Raw genomic sequence first — 6,434 nt, 5'->3', positions numbered from 1 at the left:
TTTTCCCGGATACTCAATACAGTATCCCGCCTTTAAAAACATGACGTAATAAACACGTGTTAGATTAGATTATTGGTTTACTGCAGGTAGCTAGCTACAAGTACAACAGCAACCATAAATAAACTTACAACAGAACATGAACAGAACAATGTTAAGTTGTTTTGCCCAATTGTAAACCAGCAGAGTAACTTTCAATTGGAACAAGATCTCTTATTACTAAAAGAGTGGTCAATGAAGTGGTTGCTGAATTTCAACATTGTTAAGACATTTGTTATGCATCTGGGTAACTCTAACCCATGTCATACATATTATATGGATGGACAACCCCTACAGGTAGTATCAGAACATCAAGACTTAGGAATAATAGTGGATTCTAGCTTAAAGTTCCATAGCCAAGCAACCTCTGCTATAAACAAAGCCAATCGTGTATTGGGATTAATCAAAAAATCATTTAACTCTCTAAATAGAAAGACCCTTCCAATACTCTACAAGGCTCTGGTAAGACCTCACCTTGAATATGCTAATGTTGCATGGGGACCTAATTATATTGGAGATTGTGACAGGATGGAGAGAGTGCAAAGAAGAGCCACTAAATGTGTTCAGGATCTGTCCAGTTTGGAGTATGAAGAACGTCTGGTTACCCTCAAGCTTCCTACATTGTCATATCGAAGGCATCGTGCTGACATGATTATGCTATATAATATCTTGCAAGGGAATGTTAATCTTCAACCTGAATTATTTTTCCACCTGAATTTGTCAAGTGCCACAAGGGGACATGACTTCAAACTTTTTAAACCTCATGCCCAAAAGAATGTTCGAAGTAAATTCTTTTCAGTAAGAGCCATCAATTCATGGAATAATTTACCCAATTATGTAGTGTCGTCTAATTCTACTGACAACTTTAAAATTTTGATTGATAACTTTTATTCTTAATGTAATTGTTTATTGTAATGAGCAGGACTCACAGGCATAATGCCTTTTTCTCTGTATTTAATAATAATAATAATAATAATGATGCACAAAAATACTTAGGCCAGGCAAACTTTTTTTTTTGGGGGGGGGGGGGGGGGGAGACTGCACCAGTAGAAAACTACTGCTTTTCAGCAGTGCCCATACATAACATACAATATAATTACATACACATTCATACATGCAAGTAAAAATGTGACCGAATTTTGGAAAATCACCCATATGGGTGCATTTGACACCTGAAATATTTAATGATCAAATCACAAACTTTATAGTGCTAATCTACTTGTTGATGGTTTTAAGCCATTCTCAATACCTTAAATTACAAGAAAATTCTTGAAATATTTTCAAAACTGTTCCCTGCGCTTATTAGCAACCCGCTAAACATGAAAATTCTAATTATTTCAGGTGCGCCCATATGGGTGATTTTCCAAAATTCAGTCACAAATTAGCTAAAATGAGATTAATACAAGTGTTTAAATTGCCTAAGAGTAGCTGCAGTGTAAATTGAGGCATTCAATGAGTTCCAGATCTGTGTACCTTTATACAGGGGCGGATCCAGAGTTTGGAAAGAAGGGGGGCACTTTGCTGAAAAACAGTTGAAGACCAAAAAAAAAAGGTCACAACAATAATAGCTAGTTATCCTTTACCAAATATATCACGTCTGTTATGTAAAATAAAATCTTATTTATAGCTTCATAGGTAAGCTACACTGCCTCACCTCATGAACATTGTGACTGCTTTATTAGAGTAATTGACTGCTCTATTAGAGTATCTCGATCTTGTATGCAATTTCTTAAGGGTGGGGGGGGGGGGGATTTGCCCCAAATGCCCCATCCTGGATCCGCCATTGTTATAGTAAAAGCTAATCTTTCCATATGAAGTCCTGACTCTTGGTACAAAAAGCAATGGCTGTTTCTTCCAACATGGGAGGTAACGGTTGTAGTGTACTTAAATGTTTCTCTTAAGTAAGCTGGTGAGAGCTGATGAAGAGTTCTATAAACAATGATGGCAATATGGAATCTTCTACGTTTGGCCAAAGTATGGTGTAAAAACTTTGTGTAGCTGGAATCAATGAACAAAACTTACGTTCAAACTATTTAAAGTACTGTACAGACGAAGGTGACCACACAGCATCACAATAGTCCAGTAAAGGAAGGACAAAAGCACAATACAACTTGCCCAGCAGCTCATTAGATAAGGGACACAAACAAGCCTAGACTGCATCCTCTGATAAACATATTGAGTATGCTTCTACCAAGTCAAATTTTCATCAATGTAAACTCCAAGATATTTAAGAGATGGCACTTGAGAAAGCTGTCTTCCACTGATATTAATACACAAATCATTATCCTGTAATTTCTGTCGACAGCCAATCAACATTACACCCCACACTAAGACTCAAATGGTTGGTCCGCAACCAAAAGTCAACAGAATCCAGATCACTCTGTAAGCCACATTGTGCTGAGAGCAAGTCACCACTAGAACAATGTAGCTCCATATCATCACAATACATATTTGGTTGAGAGCCATGAACAACAGACGGTAGATCGTTCATATATATACTGAACAACAAAGGGCCCAAAATGGACCCCTGGGGCACACCAGCATGAACCGTACCCCAGTTAGAAGCTGATCCTTGAAAACACACCTGCTGCCTTCAGCATGACAAATAACTAGCAAACTACACAAGAAAATCATCCAGTACTCCATAGCAAGCCAACTTTGACAGTAGAATGTCAATATTCATTTCTCATCCCCGCCCTCATGCCTTTCTACCCCACCGCCTCTAATTTCATTATTACTGTTATCAATTGCAATCATGTGCACACTTATTTTGATGCTAAGAAGGCTGGCTATCATTTCACATGCAGCACAGCAAATGTCACTTGCACCTCAGAAACAGTGGTAAAATGCTGGTAAATAAGTATATTCTAATTCTTAAAAGGCTTTAGCTGACCTACAGACAGCTTGATTTGGAGTATTTTCTGTAACAATGAATGATGAAAATGACCTCCCACCTGCATGGAAATCCAAATTTTTGTGGATGAGAAACAAGTAATCAAGTTTGCCTGCCGGGCCTTATACAAGAACAAGGCAAAAATAAATGAGATCAGTTAGTTAAAAAGAAAATGACGAAGCGCTAACCGGAAAGGGCTTGAGTTGGATATTTGCAAAACTTCTGCAGGTATTGAGTTGAAGGAACTGAAGAATTTATATAAAATGAATAGCAGTATGCATTGATGGTAGATGATGATGTGGCAAGTGACAATGAATGAGATCTAGTACAATTGTTAGAGAATTTAAACTATGAAGTAAATGGGATGGAAACCCCGTTATGTAGAATGTCATGTACTTGAGCTATAGCAAGGTACAGCCAACGAGAATGTAGTGAAGACCATCTTAGATCCTGTAGACAAGAGGTGGACCTGTTACTGGTTTGAGGATTCCATCTGCTACCACACACCCAGCAAGCAGCTCTTTGCTGATTGTTTCTAGCTGAGCAGTGTCTCTGGCAGAATATAAATACCATACAGGTGCAGCATATTCTAATAAGGGTAACAAGGCAATTGTAGGCAGCAGCTTTAACAGTAGATGGACTTGCAAAAAGAGTGTGTTTCAAATAGTTGAGTGAATGGTAGCGTTAAGGCTTTTGCTGATAATGATGTGTTTAACATGGTCACTCCATTTCAAATGAGAATTTATGTAACTGAATCCCCAAGTACCAAACTACTTATTTAGATGGAATTGGTTGGTCATTAAGATGGTATTTACTAGTCGGTGGGGATCACTTAAAATCTGTGGATTCAATTTGAGTTGCCACAGCTATGACCATTGATATATTTTGGTCAAGTCTTCTTGAAGTAAGGCTTCATCACCAGTTGTAACAATTTGCTTGTATAAGGCAATGTCATCAGCAAATAACTTAACAGTACTCTTAGAAATAATTCAAAATAGTAAAAATAACAGGGGCCCAAGAACTTATAGCCTTGAGGGACACCTGAAAGAATTGGAAGCCATTCTAAGAAGCTACCGTTAACAACAACTCTTCGGTAGCAATTAGTTAGAAATGAGTTAAACCAAGAGAGTAGATTTCCCTTGATACCAAAACATTCAAGCTTAAGCAACAGGCGACAATGAGGAACTGAGTCAAATGCCTTTGCTAGATCTAACAATACACAGTGAACAGAGTTCCATCCTTCAAGGCAAAATGCCCAGTCATTAATTGCTGAAAGCAAAAGAGTGACAGTTGAGCGTTTATGGCGAAAGCCATGTTGGGAATCACTAATGAGATGTTTAGATTCTAAAGCACGTACAAGTTGATGGTGAATAATTCTTTCCATAACTTTCACAACAATTGAAGTAAGACTGATCAGGCAATAGTTTTATGGAAGGTGTTTATCACCCTTTTTGTGAACAATGTTGGCAGTCACCCAGTCCCTAGGCAGGGTACCAGAGGACAGTGACAGTTAAAATAGATGAGGTAAAGGTAAGGAGATGAATGCAGCAGCAACTTTTAACAACTGAGCTGGTAGATTTACTAGATTATCTGGACCACAGGCTTTATCACATTGTAGAATGCTAAGTTCTTCAGTAACATTCTCTGGTGTGAATTGTATAGAGTCAATATTCAATAAATGTTTCATTAAAATATTGTACGGACTCACGCAGAGATTGCAAGCTGGTACAGTCTTCAGTTGTAAACACGTAGTTAAAGTACTCATGTTACCTTCTCAACATCATCTGAAACATAATTCCCCAAAGAGTTAAGTGGGGGAGGAGATTGATGACATCCTTTGATTGAATTCACAAAATTCCAGAACTTGTTAGCATTTGCTGAATATGAGTTAGAAAGTGAAGAAATGTGTATGTAGTCCATGGTGTCCCTCCAATAATTCAGCTCAATGCAGGTCATCATCGATCAAACCCAAACTATACCTTCATTACAACCCCAAATGCTTGTTAGTCTGTCCCTTTGCTAAAAGTAAGGTCCAGATCCCATATCAGTCTGAGTTCTAGTACAGGAAGTCTGCACTAAGCCAATTGATGTATGCCAATAATATAATACCCAGCCACATGTCTAACAGAATTGCAATACCTTTATCAACACTAGCCAATCAGTGATGCATGCTAATAACACCCAGCTACACTGTTGCAATACCTTTATTCAGGCAGCTATACACATGTAAGCTGTCTAATTGAATTCCTTTGAAACTGATATGGGATCTGTATTCACCACTCAGGTGGCACCAGACTAGAAAGTTTCAAGATTTTTTTTAATTCAATGATGCTTTCTTGACTAATGGGCTTGATTTCTTTGCTGTTCAACAACATCCCTATAGCAACTACAATGTATGCATCATGGACTTGGAGGTCACCTACACCTGCTGCAACTAGTGGACCAAAGGAAAGAACACAATGTATTTTTGTTTGAACGTGTGTCCCAACTATCAATAAGCTACTGAAAAAGTGAAGTGGCCACTACCATAGATATTATAGTGCCACTACTCTTCATTTTCAGCTATTCAACATAGAAGTGCTACACTGTATCAATCCAGTCACTACAGAAAAATAGAGGTAATTTATGGTGGAGGTGAATATCCACTAGCATAGCTGCATGCAGGCATAAAAAATTAAACCTCTCATGTTTCTATCCTAAATTCCCCCCACTAGAAGTGGCTACTATTATGAGGTGGCCTCAAAGTTTTATGCTGAACTGTTGACACTTTGTAATTTTTGTTTTGATCACAAAGTGGCCCTAACAAAGAGGTTTCACTGTACTGAATTGTTTTATTAGAATACACGTTCATGGATCATGAGTATTTAAGCTCCATAAGTACCTCAGGTGACAGTTTTCTGTGTACCCTAAGTTTTACATGGATAGCTCACAGTCACAATTTCCCTAATAATAAACCACAGAATAGCTATTAATTGAAAATTTTATAGGCCAGAAACATTATATAGAAGCTGGGGATGGATTGAATCTGGATGCAAGATAAAGGTCATTATAAGGCATTGGAATAGATATTACTTCCAGCCAACAGGAAGCTATTTAGCAGACAGAACATACTAGAACACCTAAAGTGTTTGATAGAACACTTAGACCTATAGCACCTTTTGCCTCTTCATTCCAATTTCATCCACATTATATGCTCTTAAGGATGTTGAGTATAACTACTACTGCTCCAGAGTAGTATAACTACTACTGCTCCAGAGTGATTGTTGTGATAGTATAAGTGGCCGGCATGTTTATAGAACAGAGGGACAGCTGTGCACCACACTGCAGAACACCTCATCCCATGAACTGTACTAATAAGGTTGATTTCGTAATTCAACCACAGTAAATAGAATTCTAAAAAGGCAAATTCAGTCAAATAAAATTGTAATGATGACATGACATTCTATATGAATTTGATTTCAGGCTCATACACTTCATATTATTTCTGTACAAATTCCATGAATAT

Source organism: Dysidea avara, chromosome 3 (genome assembly GCF_963678975.1).
Source record: "Dysidea avara chromosome 3, odDysAvar1.4, whole genome shotgun sequence".
NCBI classification, from domain to species: Eukaryota; Metazoa; Porifera; class Demospongiae; order Dictyoceratida; family Dysideidae; genus Dysidea; species Dysidea avara.
Note: the sequence above shows the minus strand (reverse complement) of the source record.